General features: G+C 44.7%; 1 protein-coding gene across 1 annotated transcript in view; it reads right to left on the reverse strand.

Moving 5' to 3' along the window:
- The window catches only part of FASN (fatty acid synthase), a 297,582-nt gene extending 285,183 nt beyond the window's left edge, over positions 1-12,399 (reverse strand). The window contains exon 1 of the mRNA XM_069655327.1: positions 12,247-12,399. The gene's annotated coding sequence lies outside the window, so the exon portion shown is untranslated. The remainder of the gene's footprint in view (positions 1-12,246) is intronic.
- Positions 12,400-18,072: the final 5,673 nt, after the last annotated feature.

Consider the following 18,072-nt stretch of genomic DNA (forward strand, 5'->3'; position numbering starts at 1 on the left):
AAGTAGGTAATTAATTCTATTTGTGTGTAATTTATAAAAATGTTATTGATTTTATTTTGGCATCCATGAACTGGTCTTATGGTATTTTGATATTTAAGAAAAGGACATAGGATGATGGATGTGTTAATGTAAAATTAACTGCCATTTATGATTCTTGAAACTTTGTAATTGTGTTGATGTGTGTAAGGTTTGATTTTAAAACATGCACATGAATTCAAATAAACGTTTTCTTTTAAAACCTAGATATTTGGGGAGGTAACGTTACCATATGAATTGCTTTATCACCATAATGTCCCTCATTTTATTTGTCTTTGCTGCAGGATTTGGAGAGATGGGGATGCATGGCATGTGATGGCCTGGGAGGATGATTACAGTCGGAATGACACCTTCCAACACACTCATATGTTCTTCAAGTCATTTTTCTTAGATTTACTGGAGAAGACTTAGGAAAATTAAAACAAAGCATTTCCGAATGTATTTGAATCAACAAACTCCCAAAGATGCTAAGACCACGTTGATAGCTGCATTGATGGGAGGTAGGCTGGCCTTTCCTGGCCCTGTGCAACACCCATATGCTGCTTAATTCAGCTCCACATTTCATTGGCTGAAATCATGCTAAATTAGGAGTGGTCTTAAACTTGGGCAACTCTCCCGCTGAGTAAACTGCTATGAGTTCCATCCTAATACTTGAAACCACTCATTTCTGTACTGGTTCCAAGTGAAAAAGACTTTTGGACTCTCTTCCTTTGCTTCCCCGATGATCCCGTTTCTTAACAATCCAGACGTTTTGCCTGGTTGACAACCTCTGCAATCCTCAACCTCGAGTGATGGAGGCTACACAAGGATGGGACGGTTGTTTTCTGAAGGTTCCCCTTTAGATTTTGAGGCTTGCAAACTTGCATTTGTAGTCACCAAAACTGATGGGTTTTGATAATACTGCCGGTTTAGGCATGAATAGGTCAGCTTGTGGAGAAAAATAAATGGGGTGGTTGGGCTACAAGTATGTTTGAAGAATTAGGTTAGAAAGAGGTTGGCATCATGGAAGGTGACACAGACAACAGATTGAAAGCTGAACAATAGTATTTTCATTAAGAAAGTGTCATGATGGAGTAAGGCCTAACTTGCCCTATAATAAGGTGGGATTTCCCTACCTAAAGAAATTGAAAGTCTGTGTCAATGTGTTCAACTTAAAAGTCTGTCTGTGTCCAAATCCTATACTTGCCCTCGCAACAAAAACAAAACAATGAGTAGGAACATCAACCATAACTCAAACAGTTTTCCAAACAAAGTTCTGAGCTGTATCCGGCTCTGGCTTACTCTTCAGCTTCCTTTCCCAAATGTCCATAATTGCACCACAGGGATCAGTTTATCTTCCTTGCAATATTCAAGGAAATACAGTTTTTATACCTTTGTGACGGTCGGGGTGCCCCTTTCCCAAGTTCAACACAGTTCCAGGCCACCCATGCGTAGGGTTCTCTCCCCCAAGCTCAATGACAACAACAAAACAAATATCTTGCAGCTTTGTCTTTCAACTGGACTTTCCGAATTCTTTATAACTCAGGGTTCCCTTCCCCAAGTCTGATGTTCATCATTAATGGTAATCCTGGTTACATCAAAGTAACCTTCCTTGTTGGCATGGAGATGTTCTCTGGTCTTGGCGCAGTTTTAGACCACACAGTTCAGCCATTACAGGTCAAACATCCAGGAACTCCCAGGTTTCGTTCAGAGTTCAATATGTAGCCCAACAGGTTTCTTAAAACGCAGATTCACAACTTTACCACATATGTTGTTTCTTAACATAAATTCTGCTTTATTCTAAGTCTTTCCTTCCATGTACGTAAGTAGTTCACTTGTAAAGGTCATTTTCACTTAATTACATATACATTTGCTTGTTTTGCAAGTCTGTACTGAAATGAATGTCACCTTACTCGTTTCATTCAATGCAGTATTCAATAAGCGTTGCTTTTGCTTATTTCATTTAGTTCAGTATTCAAAAAAAGTAACTTGGTTTGTTTCATTCAGTTCAATAGGTTACTTTCACTTGTTTCATTCAGTTTGGTATTCAATAGAAGTAACTTGTTTTTAATTCAGTGTAATATTCAGTAGAAATAGGTTACCCTCATTTCATTCATTTTGTTATTCATATGTTGTAAGTTCATTTGATTCCATACCCTGTAACTTTTTTCACAGGTTTCCGGAGCTCCCCGGTGCGTAAAAAAGTGTCCCTGACACTTTCCCGGACATTTCCACTCCTCCACACAGCTTCTCCCCTTCTGGGGAAAAGCCTGCTTACGGGGCGCTCCTCGCAGCACTCTTCAGCGATCGTGCTGAGCCTCGCCGGCGTGGCCTACAGCTCCGGTCTGTTCGCCTTTCCTCCAGGATATTCTCCGACCTGTATTACTCCTCTGGTAGGCTCCCTAAGGATTCAGCAGGCATTCCGACGTCTTGGCTTCTCCTGCTCTGCCCTTCCAACACTCTTCTTGCAGCTTCATAGTTCCACCTTTTATACACCTGTGGTCCAATAATAGACTGCAGGTGTGTCCCATCAATTATGTTTGTCGGACTCTCATTAGTAGTACATGCTTGACCATATGTATCTTCTTTGCCCCAGTATCAAAGTGGTGAGAGGAGGTCATCTTTACTACTCTCAGTTGCTTCTTCATCTCAGTACTTTAATCTATTCCAGCAGGGAAATGGAAGGGAACACTCCTAGAATAACCCATACAGGTCGGGAAAGGGGAAGGCTGATCATCACAAAGATAAGGGAATACCGTATTTTATCGAAAGGTATTTCATCTCCACCTTTTCTCTTCCTCTCAGTGATCTATAAACAAGGTGAGCAATATCTCATAACCACTTCTGGGATAGGGTTTCCAACGGGAAAGGAGGACTTTGAATACTGTGTCTCACCTAAGGGCGACCCACTTCCAATCCGAGAATACCCTATATCCAGGTGATCCTCCCTCGCGTGTCCACACCTAGGGACAGGTTCCAAAAGCGATGGCCTTTCCCTGGTCCCTGGCCACCCTCACAGAGGATCCTGAGGGAGTAGATGTGAGAACACCTGGAGGGTTCTCAAATTTGGAGCAAGTAATTTGTCTTTTTCTATAAGCTCTGAGAACACAAAAAGTGGACCTTGCAAGCACTTCTATGAGTCCCTCCCAATGTGAGAATGATCTTCAGACACAAATACATGACTCTTCAGGGGACAATATCTGGATTACCACCTTGTACCCTAGCTTAGGAAAATGCCCATTGATATTACTTGATGGTAATTTACACTAGATAGGTTGCACAAAATGTACCATTTACTCGATATGCGGTCATTGCATTGACAACCAAAGCATCGACAGCCAAACCATCTAAAAAGAAGCATCTAAAACAAAGCATCTAATGCATTATTTTTAGATGGTAAAGGGTTTAGTTTAATAGAAATGTGGTTATAAAGGTTAAAAAATGGGGTTTAGGGGGGTCCTCCCCATTAAAAAAATTAGAAAAAAAATGTAAAGGAAATGCATAAGATGCTTTCTTTTTTTTTAGATGCTTTTTTTTTAGATGGTATGGCATTAGATGCTTTGGCTTTCGATGGAATGCCTATAAACCCCATACCCAAGTGCCATTTTGTTGTATATGACTTCTGGATAGGGCACGTTAACACACAGGTTGATGCATACATCGCACCATATCTGGAAAGAGGTACTTTCACAGATTTAGAAGATTTCTGAAATGAATTAACCTCCCCACATGATCAGTTAATTGTTCTCTTCGGAGATGTTGATCAGGAAGAGACCTACAAGTGTCCTCTCTAAATTAGTCATGGGCTGTTTAGTGGCAGCACAATTAACTATTGTAGGAATTTGAAATCCCTGAGCCCTATATCAGAATGGTGGGCTTGAATATGGTATGCATTCACTATAGACAAAATAGCTGCTTTATTACTGAATACTTTGCCAACATTTCATAAAACTGAATTTGTGACAACTGATGATTTCCCGCATGAGCCTTTTCGACCACTAGAGTTGAAGCATCTCTTTACAAGGACTATGGGCCTCATTACGACCCAGGCGGTAAGTTACCGCCTGGGCCGTGACTTTACCACCATGGCGTAAACTACGTTTACGCCATGGTGGTTGGCGGACTTACCGCCCCATTCCGACCTTGGCGGGGCGGTAAGTCCCCAATCCCCATTTACCCTTCCCCATTCCCATTTTTGCCCCATAGGGCATAATGGGAGTGGGGAAGGCGTTAATTACGCCACCGTAAATTACGGTGGCGTAATTAACTCCATGGTCCCTTAGCGCCATGGATTTTAACACCTGCTATGGCGCTAAGGGACCTCGTACTCAGGCGGTAAGGGTCGGCGCTGTTAACGCCGCCGTAAAACCCTTACCGCCTGAGTCGTAATGAGGCCCTATGAATTGAATGCTTTGCACTGTTGGTTTCTTGGGATGTAGAATATTCTGCTAAATCTTGGAATGTTCCCCCTTGGAGAGAAATTACATTTTGTGACCTGAGTTTCCATTTTCCCAGACTTCGAAGCCATGTTATGTTATTACATTTTTATACTGCTCCCATGTGGTCTTACGGCGCCTGGATATTGAAAAAATGCATCATTAAAATTCACTTTGAATTTACAGATATTAAAATTCAGTGCATTTGCCAAACATAGGCTCCATAATTAATGGACGCTGGCTGATATACAAGCATCCTAAATGAGGCTCTGGCCTCGCTCTCATGGTGTATAGGAAGTGTATTTAATCCGAAGAATCCCAAAATGTACCTTGTGCATAATTCTCTGCAATGCTGACAGTTTTGGCAGTGCATGCAAGTATTTGCAACCTCTTGGCAGTATCCAAGACGTCATTTGAGGGTATTAGCCAGGGCGGGCTCAGGGAGCGGTGCCTTTCCCTTCGGCATGTGACGCAGCGTAAGCCAACCAACAGCACAATATAAGCCAATGTACAGTGCCTTTGTTGCTGTGCATATATCAGGCACCTTTGTGAGAATTATAATGTTACCTCAGGCACAACATATATTTGGACCTTTACGTGGATTCTACGTGGTTAAAACAACCATCATTTGTTTGTTGTATATTCGGCCACTCATTTTGATGGACCTTGCTTGACCTCCCTTTTTTAGGTTATGTGGGACCCATTACCTCAGCTCAACGCCCTATGCCCCCTCCCCATAACCCCTAAAACCTAACATACATAGGTATGTATTCAACTTAATCAAAATGAGTCGATCAAATGTTAAACAACATCATTTAGGTCATTTTAACCATGGCATATCGTTTACATGGCACATCGTTTGGGTTGTTTATGAAACATACACATTTGTGAGGGTTTTAATCATACCTCTTGCAAATATATTAAAACATTTAAAATATATGTCTACCATGGACTCTTTGCTTCTAAGGGGTCCTTTCAAGGCAAAAAAGAACATATGTGGTCCAACAACAGAATGCAATTTTACAGAACTTGAGTTGACCTGTTTACATGTACATGTAAATTACAACTAATAAAACTCTTTTGGGAAAATCACCCCCAAAAACGAAACCAATAAATATTGGTCATATTTCAGAATAGACTACTAAATATATCAAAAACACTGTACTGTTGCTTTCCCTAAATGAAGATGGTTCTCATGACACCACCAACATTATCATACAAGCTCTATACATAGATACTGAAGCCTGTCCAGGAAGTGACTTAAGACCCAACCTACATGATCTACCATGCAACAATGTCATTGACATCTACCAGCAAGCGACAATTACCGACACACATCAAGCAGCTTCCAAAATATTGGAAGAAATATATTCTCCTAAGTAGCACTATTTGACTTTCTTATAAAGAAAAGCTCCCAGAAAGAAAAGCTCCCCTTAGACTTCAGACTAGACGGATGACAATCTCGCTATTATGTAAGCAGGCTAGGGAACAACATTGTCTTAATACACAGCCAAGACTGTCAAAGAGGTGTAGGACAGCTTATTGACACCACCAGCAATGAAAGACACTCTGTTGACCTCCGACCTACCTTACGGGCAGTACTACATTCTCAACCGGAGGAATGGGAAAGGGCAGGGTTACTACACATCCTGTAAAGGCAGCCTTACGCTTACCACTGAAAATTCATCCCCATTCACCTTGCAGAACTATAACGAGTGGTATAAATTTGTTAACAGAAAAGATCTCAGAATAAATTGAGAATTATTTCGAACCCTTCATTAAACAATGACCTTGTCCATGGAACGTACTGAAGATGTTTACCCAAACTGCAACCGCTTCATTGGTCACCACAATATTGAATAATGATTTATCTCTTTATACTAGAATACAAAAACATACAGGCTTGCATCCATCCCAGGTTTTGTGGAGACCAGGTTTGTCGGTTTTCAGGTGCATATCAATATGCTCCTAGGCATGATTAATTTGACTCTGACCAATAATAGTTTTCTTTTCAACCAAAGTTATTCTGACAACTGCAAGGAATGGCAATGGGCTGGGGGTAGGCTCTGTGCAGGTACATTCTAATGTATTAATGGGACAAAAAACATCTTGTTTATCACTACAAACTACCCAACACTGGTAACCCAATAATCTACTAGGACAGATGTATCAATGGCGTGTTACTCATCTGGAAAAGAAATTAGAACAAACTGATGATTTACAATTGACCAAAGAGGTCAAACATGACACATTCTTTGGAACTACGCATATACACTGGGGATACTGAATTCCACACAAAAATACATTGAAACTAAACTCAGTTTTACATTTATAGAGCTCATCCAAAACATGTGAAACAAACATCCCCTGTGGTGAACTAGCATGTAGAATATTCGGTCAGTGACCAAAAACAGGAAGAGATTCCAATAAAGAGATTACAACGATAACATGTTAAAGTCTTAACAGGATGAATAATACATCCAGAAACAACATCTGGATATGATCTATATAGACCTATATGATTTCTTTCCTACATATAGTCAATAGAGCCACCTTATATACCTGATTTTACAGAACAACTGCAAAATATTGATATTGACAAACATCTTGCAGACAATTAGGACAAACGCCACGTGCCACTTCTAAAAAAGCACCTAATCTGAGAAATATGCTGTGTACTCATAATTTTAATAAATCCACTACCTAGAAGATCTTGGTTTGTCAGACGTTAACCAATTTGAAAAATGCAGCAAGTACCAGGTCTGCAAACTGGCCTGGATAACACCAAAAACACCAGCTATGGAAAACACAAACATCTCAGAATGACATTTCATTAACTGCCTAACATGCAATACAACTATATCGGTCTCAAATTTAAAAGGAGCAAGGCTCACCCAAACATTGCGAGCCACTGAACTTGGCCTAAATACCAATACAGACAGAATGAAAGCTTTTTCATCGGTACATACATTTAGTTATTGATGTTTGATCATAAGGAAATGTTGCTGTCATTACTTTAGGATATCTTGTAGTAATGTTCTTCTAATGTCCACCTTAAAATTACGCCACCAATTTGCGTTCTTTCTACTAACTTTCCTTGAGACCTATGTTCTAATAGTTGTGGACCATAACTGACTTTTGCCTACTTCTACTGTGTCATTCTTTGTGTATTCTCTCTCTACAATTGTGTTTGATGTTGATTTATGGTTTACAGGCATCATACGAGAATGAGTGCATAATGTTTGCTATGTACACAGAATATTCGGTGTCGATCACATTTTGTGACAAACTAGATATGAAATTATTTCAGGACATTCATTTCAGCGACATTTCTTCTCTCAAAAAGGGGGGTTCTAGAAAATATGTTCCGGCAATATTGTAACAATGGCAAAACACGCAGCTACGATGTGCTAACTTTCGACTTACAGTCGCAACACATGAACCATCGAAGAACGTTCAGCAATAAATAGATACATGCTTAGAATTGACCCAACATCCTGATTAATGTTATATTGTGTTTGAAGCTTTAGATATCAGCACCATTCTATCGCTCAAGATGGGGAATACAGGAATCGTACAAAAATGACGACCTGACAATTGCGACGGCCGAAAATGCTGACTTTCTTTTTTTTTTAATACCCCCCGTACACCACATATATATGTGGGGGGTATGGGATATTATAGTAATATGGGGGGGTGCGGGGGTCTCTATGTGGTGCAAAGTGGCTTTAATTTAAAAAAAAGTCAGCATTTTCAGCCGTCGCAATTATGTGTGGTCTCATTGATCACATAGATCCGGGAATACATACGTATTCAGTTTTACTGGTTTTCCTTTCAGATAGGCTCAACTTTTCAGGATTACTTACCTGGTTTACCATCTGCCGTTCACCTTTTCACGAAACAACAGCTCTTGAATTGCTTCCTTAGGAAGGCGTGTAGGCTGAGATAGCGGAGAACGTTTTTTGCAACTTTAACTTACAAACAACAACGGTGAAATATCAAACACGTGCTTCTATGTGCCTGATTCTGTCCAGGTGCAGTATGTTTTAGAGTAAGCGAGCAAGGAGGAGCAGGTTAAAAGGGGGCTTGGAGGAACGTCGACCCCTCTATTTTCTAATGATAAGCTCACTGTGAGGAATATAGCCAAGTGAATCCAGGGGTGCGGAGTGTAAACTTGTGGCTGTACAGGGTGTTTCCACTGGTGGAACTGATCCAATAAGAAGCCAAAAAACAGATTTTTAAAACAAACACATAGGTTTGCACACAATTGACTTTTTGTTAGAAAAAACAAGTAAAATAATAAAGTTTGTCCTTTTTTTATTTCTTTATCTAAAATGTCTAGTTGTACGCTTTATAGTACTTTCGCTATAAAATTAGTTATTTTTGCTGCATCCCCTTCTACTGGTTCATTTTTAGCTTTATTATTCCAGGGGTGATATGACATAGAACCCTTCATATCATTCGACTTGCTTAAGGTCAAAACATCCCAGGTACAGGGATATGATGTGGAGAAATGACTACACGATATGGATCAAAGACTGCACGTGTCCTCTGAAGGCCATGTCACCTCCTCAGAACACCCTTCCTCCGGCCGCCTACATCAACCGCCTACGTCTCGCTACCGTCTAAAAACACTTTTCCTCTTCAGTCACCCATCACCACTGCAGACGGAGGGAGGCCAACAAATCTAGACTTCCAAGCACATCACAAGGTCACTGTGAGGAGAGCACATCCTTCAGGCTATCTCTACTGATCCAGACCCGCACACACTGTTTCTAAGCTCTTCCGAATAAAACACCAATAAACCAACCTTATGAAGGTGATCAACTCTATGAAACTGCCAGTCTAGGAAGTGGATTGCCCAGAAGCCTGGCATTCTGTAGATTTAGTAAAAATATGCCCATCACTGAGAATTAATATCTAATGCAACGTAATTTTGGCAAATTTGTCCACAATTTGGCAGCTGTTGATGGAGAAAACCTTTGGTTATACATGTTGGGTGGCAGGTTTGTTTTTCACTAGTGATAGTTCAATTTTTAAAAATGTGTGGTGTATTGTAATTAAGTAACTTATTTTAGTAGAGATACATGATGAAATTAAATTAATCTTATCCTATTGTTTATAGAAAGCTGAATGTATATGAATTTTAACAAATGTTTTCAATGATCCTGCATGTATGAAATTGAAAAGGGTTTACTTTAAACCGAAATAATTAATTAATAGATAAACCTTCCAGTGGACCCACTATACAGTCTCCAAATGTTTTCAAAGGGCATTGGACCACCACCTCATTGGCCTACGGGGAAAGTAATCCTCCCCACTTTCTGTTTAATCCCAACTGGATCTGAGTGAGACAGTCCCCAGCACATGATGCAAGGAAAATACAACAGACGGCCTCCCTACCATTCCGATCCGCCCTCCCCCATAAACCGACCATTTCCAAAACCTGGATTTGCATAAAGTGGTGCCATGCCTTCTCCGCCGGGTAAACATCCAGTGCCATCCTCATTACAGCCCCAGCCACAGCGTTACCCGTTGAAGCTCTTATAAGCCGATCGGCTTCAAGGAGCCTCACCTGAAACACCGGGAACAGCAGAGTACAAAAGATTCTACCTGTAGTACGAGTGTTTACGCTCATGACATATACATTCACTCAGACCAATGTATGAATCTGCTATTTTTGGATCAAGCAAACTCAGACCAGCATATATATTCATTTGTGGATCCTGGCCGGAAATGTGTTATTTTCTTTTTCTCTTATGAAAACAGAACGGCCATTGTAGTGCACACTTGACTTATTTCTTGCAATCATTTCCTCAGAAAAAGAACAAGTATGTGAAGGAAAATATGAAGAGAATGAAAAGGCGAAAGAATAGATCCCCAGTTACCAAAGTGGCTTAAATCAACATTTAACACATATAGTTTAAAAACCACTAATACTCCTACTTAAGTAGCACAATAATTCGACCTTGGCGGTCAATTCATTCTCCGTCTTGAAGTTGTGTACAAACTGAATGCTAGGGAGTTTCAAAAAGTGCAGTCAGAATCGGCCTACGCTGTTGCCAAACTAGAACATATTTGAAAATATTACAGGCACACTTCAAAACTTTCTCTTTATGTAAGAGGCGTAGTCGGGGTAGGGCCTGAGCAGGCAAGGCCCACCCAAAATCTGTAAATGCCCACTCGGTAGCACTGTGTGGGCATCTATAGATGCCAATGTAACTGCGGTGGGACCAACTACATTAGCTTCAGGCCCCACTTCTTAGATAATCCTGGCTACGCCTCTGACTCGTGTGTAGCCTGTAGTCTCTGCAGACTAGACGTTGTGTTACTTCTAAGGTTTGAAAACCGACACAAGTTCTGGCTCATGGTCTGTGCTTGGGGGCTGGGGGTGTCTAGGAATAAGCAGCAGAACATGTGCGCAAGGGGGCTTCCATCCTGGGTGAGCTCAGTACAGGGAAACATAACGCATGGTTACGCAAACAAGTGTAACTTGATAGAAGGCTCTACATATCCTGTGCAGCTGGCATCTCCATGCCAACAAACATGAATACGTCATTGTAATGTAAAGGGCCGTACTGTATTCAGGCCCTGCCCTACACGCAGTCAGAAACTGGGTAAGGGGAGTTCACCAAGCTACTGGGATGAAGAGAGTGACACGGGCAAAGATCTGCCTTTATGGTCCGGGTAGGTACCAGGGAAGTGGGTCAGGTGGGATGCAGCAAGCGTCTGGCTGCTCTGGTAAAGGAGGGGTGATGAGGAGAGCTGGTGGGGGTTCCGAGAAGGCTGAGTGGAGGGCGGTGGGTACGGGTAGCTCCAGGCCTCGCTGCCTCTCGGCTCTAATCAAAATGGCTGGAGGTGAAAAATGCAGCAAAGTAGCTTCAATGCAGCAACCCCGGGAAGCAGATGAGGGGGAGGTGGGGGGTAGAGTCGCGTCCCCCTCACCGGAGCCGGGCTTCATCACTTCAGAGCCCAAGGACCCCCACCAACACATAATGATACAAGACGGGCAGCCTGTCCACCATGACAGGACATTAAACAGTCTCCCATCGCTTCCCAAGAGTCAACCTTGAGAGTCTGAGGCCTTCGATGGAGAACGTGCAGCGTAGCCAGGCCTGGAGGGGTGGCCTCTCCCCACCTCACATCTTCACCCATCTTGAAGAAGGATGATGCATCTGCCCAGTGCCCCCCCGCACCCCCCTCCACCACCGACTACACAATGTGCACCGATGCTACGAGCTTATAAAAAAAGTGCACCCACCGTCAAGAAACACCGCTGGTTACTTCCACGGTCCATTTTAGTGCCCCCCTCCCTCAATCTATTTACCGCATATCGTTTAGAAGGTACCGGCCTTTTTAAGATCTTTTATTTGTATCCCAGTGGCCAAATGGGGCAATTTGATGGCAAAAAGGACTAGAGCCTTGGCGACGTCTGCCCCCCCATCCTCACACATGCCGTTAGTATTGCCCGCTACCCACTGTATTCCCCCCACCCACCACCTGCAGAAGCCCAACAGCACTAATTGCCGATAATATAACCGTCTGAAGATAGGGCCTAATCTCATGATAAGAAGCTATTATCAGCACCCACTGCCCCCGCCCGCTGTCTCCGGCCTGTTGCGTCTTACACTGCCCCTCCCCACCTTGTGCCCCGCCGTAAGTGGTGCGGGTGGACCCAGTTCGGTTGGGTGCACCTCATTTTGATTCGCCACCCCTCCTCATTTTTCCGATTACACACTCTGTACCCCCACCCCCTCGGCATCTGAACCCCCGCTGGCCCCGTGCCTCGTCATACCTTGAATCGGCCCGGTTCGGTTCGGCTCGGCCCAGTTCCGCAGTCCTGACTCCCTCGGCTCCGGGCTCCGGCTGCGGCTCTATTTAAATGAAGAGCATCCTCTGCAGACACGCCACATGGGCTGACAGCTCCCTCCTCGCGGCCGGCCAATGGGAGGGAGGCTGGGAGGGGAGGCGGAGGAGGGTTGGGGGGGAGGGAGGGAGGCAGGCAGGCAGAGAGGTAAATACCCAGAGTGAGGAAGGAGAGTGCCAGGAGGAGGAGGGAAACGGGCTGGGGGGAGAGGGAGTGAAACCAGGAAAGAGCCTGAACAAGCGCAGTGCAAGGGAGGGCAAGCAGGGCTTCCATGCACAGGAAGAGGACGGAGGTAAAGAGAGAGTAGAGTGAGGCCACGAGGAGAGAGTCTAAGAGCACAGAGGCCTGGGAGAAGCAGCTGAGTAGACAGCAGAGGAAAGAGCAGACGGGTACCATTGGGGGGCGCTGAGAAGCCAAAAAGAAGGAGAAAGAAGAGGTGGCAGTGAGTGGAGCTAAGATGGTGGCCGAGACAAGGCGCCATGTGTTCTACACAATAACACACACACACACACACGGTCTGTGCACAGTGATTAACATGCCCGCTTTATTACTGCTGGCCTCAGCACCGCCACAGCCCACTTGAAACTCAAACTGGGACCACCTTCTGGCTGTGCCAGGCCTTGGCTGATTCTAGCCATGGGAGCTCTCCCCGCAGCTGACAGTCTGAGCAGGGCGTGGGGTTCTAAACATGGAGTGGCCAATGAGAGGGGCGATGCAGCCCTCTGCCCCATCCCTCTTGGGGATCCGTACTCAGGGGGTGGACTGATTTGGCGGAGACCTGTCCCCCCACAAAAAGAACACCTAGCAGATATGCCAGGGAATGATGCACACATACAGATCCTCTGGTGAGAAAGAACGCCTAGCAGATATGCCAGGGAATGATGCACACATACAGATCCTCTGGTGCGAAAGAACACCTAGCAGATATGCCAGGGAATGATGCGTCGCTTTCAACATTGAGTGGCCAGGAAAGGAATATATAGTGGCATAGAAATATCATTTTAGCAGCAATTGCGCCAAAGTCATGCAAGAATGTATGCTATGAAAAGCTCAGGATTGCAGTGAAGAGCGTCCTCGCTGTGCCCTCTTGATTGAACCACGTGGTTTCAAAGCAAGAGGCGGCATGATTCAAGAGTGTGCCTTGAGCCATTAACCACCTTCGTTGGATCTCTGAAATGGTCATCAATTCCACCGACGAACAAATCAAGGCAAGGGGCCAACAGATGCATTGAGGGATTGTGTATTTAATTTGAGGCTCTTCTAAAGCGTGTGCAGCATTTGAGAATTGCACAATTTGCCTTAGCTTGTTGAGAGAGCAAACACGCAATACCTAGATTGGCCCATCAAAGACAAAGTGGACCACTTGTAAATTCTGCAATCCAGATGGCAGATCCACACGGCAGAACCTGGCCCTTGAATACCGTGGGACTAGGGCATGCGGCTGGCCCACATTCCAGACTATCCACCATCAAAAATGAAAATGCAGCACCAAAAAGTCCCTGGGAGTACGGGGCCCAAAGCTATGGAAGATTGGAATTCTGAATTCCCTCAGGAGATGCCAACCCAACTACCTCCCCTATAGAATGATGCGGAAAACTGAATCTCAAAGAGGTGTTCATCTAATCAATGGCCAGGAGACACGGAGTGCGATGACAGCCGAGTAGGACAGACTCTAGCCCCAGAAAATGCTCAGTGAGTGATTAGCATACACATCTGCCAACCAGGTCTCACCTCCCCATACCTCTCAAACGTTACCAACTCCCCAGTAGCCGAATTGGACACACCACAGAAAGCGTCCTCTGCTCCCTCTAGCAATACGTCAATCACCAAATTGATCACACCTAATTAGTCACCAATGTCTTTCCTTCCTCCTGCTTATGCCTAAAAACTCTCTGGATTAACCGCTAGGTGACAGATAAGATAGGATATGATATATGATATGGCATTTATAACGCGCCTATATGCAAGTGTTTCAAGGCGCGACATCACGGGGAGAAAAACACCATAAATACATTAGCACATACACTGATTCGAACACAGTGTCAATGTTCATAAATTCACTTGAACACAGACAGGCCCTAACTCTCACACTGCTACGAGCACAGAGGCTGGTTCTGCAAAGACACTCATTCACACTTTACACACTGGCATGCACACAGAGGCAGACGGCTGGCCTGAGCGCTCATACTGACCTGCACATCAACAGACACAAACATGCACACAGGGACAGATACAAACTTGAGTACAGATACTGATATGCACACATGCACCAAGTTCAGTACAGACACCGGCTCAGAAAGCCACGGCCTGCCCTTCACGCATATCCTTGTGGCCTGAGACCATCGCACACTGCTCACCGTATCCAAGAAGGACATCATTCACCAATAAACTTCTAGTGCCACAAGCCTTCCGGCCCTTCCTAAAAGCCTTAGCCCAGGATTTCCCCTCTCCATCCAGCAAGCAAGGGTCACAACCTCTAGGGATACATTATGACTGGGAACTAAAGCTTCAATCAGCGGTAGAAGTGTACCAAAACAAGAAGTGGAACTGTGGCCTCAGCAGGGAAGAGGGTAGGCGGAAGCCTAGTGCAGCATGTGACAAGGTGCTGTGGCCAGGGCATTGCAATAGTCTAAGTGACTAGTAGCTAAGGCTCCTATTACGACGTCACACTTGCACAGAGCCATGAAAGCACAAATACCCTGTATAGAATGGTGAATATGGTCGTAAAAAGTAGAGGAATGGTAAACATAAAATAAAAGCAGTAGAACACAGCTCCTGACCGTTCCCGCTCACTTCAATCACTGGCTTCAATATGTCATCTCCACTACCACCAAATCTGACAGTTAAACGAAATGAGTATTTTCCAGATCTTTCCGCACCGCACAACCTGCTCTAGTAAATCCCTCATTGCCACACTTGCACTCAGTCCTCTTTATGACTGTTCTAGCCCCCTTCTGGATCTCCCCTCAACAGAAAAGATAACCATGCAACTGGCAGTCTCCACAACCTACCGCACTCCTCTCCTCCTGCTGCCCAGGGTCTGCATGTGAGGAGGCTCTCTGCGGAACCTCTTACAATTCCTCCTACTGGTATTCAAATCCATCCATGGGCTACACTGCATCCCCCCCTTACCTCCACCTGGGTAACTCGGCCTCACTTCACTCCCCATAACAAGCACCTTCAAGCTGCTCAGTTCCTTGGCCTCCTTTTGCTGCCTCCAATTTCTTCTCCTTAACCCTTCATACTCCCTACCACTAGGCCTCCCTAACCACACAATATCAATAACACTGCCACCGGCCATCACCAGACCCCTCCAGTGGCATCTGTTTGCCTGCCAAATCCCAGAGTCCCCTCGAAGGAACTCTATTGCAACTATCTGGGCCTTCTTCTGAAAGGTTTGCACTGGAGCGGATCAGGAGATGCCCGCGGGGAATCTCAGATGTGCACCTGCTGCCTTATCCTGGATTTTCAAACCCCAAAACTGGAGAAAATTCTTGCGAATCCTATTTACACCTGAGCATCTCAAGGAGGTGCCAGGTACCTCCAGGGGTGCTCTTCCAGTGGGGGGTTTTAGGATGAGACATGAGGTAGCCACGCAGTCCATCAGACATGTTCATATTTCTCCCAGTGCAAATATTTCAGAATCCCGTGTAAAGAAATGTGCATGCACAGATAACTGCAAAGAGCTGCATAACTCTTCCCCAGGCTACACCGTCCCCAGTCCATCTACCCCCCCACATCAAATGGTACCATCCTGTTCACTCTCCACTCTTATAAGTTCTTGTTATAAGCATCGACCCTCCCCCCAAGTAATCCTGACGGATGTAGTGGCCTTATCGATCAATACATACACCCATCCAGTCTGTGTTTAGGAAGGGGCAAAATCAATCCGTAGTCTAATCTCCATAAAATACTGGACGGAATTGCACTGTGTTTGTGAAGACAGAGCTGGCGACTAAAAAAATCGATTGCTATGCATCAGCCATTGTCTTTAGCTATATATGTTTATGATCCCTCTATCTATCGTATGGGGGCGGGGGTGCATTGGAATACGCCCAGCATGAGCAGGTGGGGCGCAACATATGCATCTCTGTACTTAAACGCTGCTGCTGTTTGGGCAGAGGGGGCGCCAGGGAGCAGCGTTATCAGTGAGCACCGGGGCGGGGTTAGGGCGTGGTCAGGCCGGGCTCCATGCGGCCAGCGGTGAATGGCTGGCAGGTGGCGGTGCATGCACGTGAAGCGGGTGTTCAGGGGGTGAGGGGGCACGGGACGGCGGGGGCGGCGGTTCAGGGGTGTTCCGGGCCTGGCCGCCAGGGTTGTGTGGGTGTTGCTAGGAGATAGGGTGATGTGGTGACTCTACCAGGGGGCGTCGCTCTGCAGGAAAGCAGGCGGCCGCTGATGCAACGGGAGAGCCTGTGAATGAGGCTTATTGGCGGTCGTTCACCTCTGCGAGGAGACGCGCGCTGGGTTACTACAGGTCACAGCTCCGGCGCGAACTTCCGGGAACAGAGAGACGCCATTCTCTCCCCTCCGAGGGTGGGGGGCGCGGGCAGGGTCCGAAATCATGCTCCGTGCCCCGATGCTCTCGTTTAAAAATCAACGAAAAGACGAGGAATGACAATTCTGTTCTTCTCCAGTAGATGTCACTGTCACCCATTTCTATATTCATATCATTGGTCCCAGACACTTCGGAATTGGATTATTTGGTTTTTCGTACCCTGAAAAGGAAATATAAAAGAAAGGAGCTACTCGAACTTCATTGACCTATTTTCATTTCCTTTTATGTATTTGAATATTTTTTTATTTTATCTTTTTCAGCTGGTTATTTTAGATTTAACACACCTTCTAAAATAGAGTGTACTCCCTTTCATGCCAGGTATGAAAACCCAACCACTCATTTATAAGCCACACTTATTTTAAAGGCTTTGTAGTTAGAGTGCTTAAGCCATAAGGCAGTGCCCCAACTAGCAAGGACCCTCCTTGATTTCTTATTTTCCTTCAAGCACTACCATTGCCTTGGGGGAACTTCTTGTGTGAGAGTTACTGACTGCCTGCCTAGGAGAGCATGATCTACCTGGGTGGGGTCTGCAAGCTTTAGTAGAACTGCTGATCTTGGATAGCCCCACAAATGGGACATCATACCCTGTCTGTGAAAGTAATAGCTGGGAGAAATGCTGCTCTGCTGTAGCCCTCTACTTGGGAGAGCGTTCCCTGCCTGTGAAACCCAGGTTCTGGGAAGATGAGAGCAGCTGAAGGAGTATGTGGCACCATTTCAAAAGTTTGTGAGCCCCCTGCCTAGTTGAGAAAATGTGTCCCTTGCAGCTGTATAGGGCATATATTATAATGGGGAAGTTCCAGAAGGTAATTTCCAATGGGTGCTTTTTCTACTTTTATCATTGAAATGACTACAGCTCTGCAGTAGTACAGGGATGAGTAGTAGCTAAAGTGCCTGCTGAGCCCCACACTACTACTAAACTAGCAGTGATCCCAATCAAAAAACAGGCACATCCGGACAGGTAGGTCTCCTATGTCGGGTGTAATACAGATTTTCCATACATTCCTTACAGAAAGTCATGATTCTATTAAAGACTCGGAGGCGAAAGATTATGCCTAAACTTCTCTTTACTCACTCGAGCAGCAATATAACCAACAACATGAAAAACAAATAAACCAACAAAACTACAAATCCCAACAAAACTCATTACATTTCTAGTCAGTTTTTCATAGGTTGTTAAATCACGTGACCCAATCATC

Source organism: Ambystoma mexicanum, chromosome 3q, assembly GCF_040938575.1.
Source record: "Ambystoma mexicanum isolate Mex_15411 chromosome 3q, UKY_AmexF1_1, whole genome shotgun sequence".
In the NCBI taxonomy this organism is placed as follows: domain Eukaryota; kingdom Metazoa; phylum Chordata; class Amphibia; order Caudata; family Ambystomatidae; genus Ambystoma; species Ambystoma mexicanum.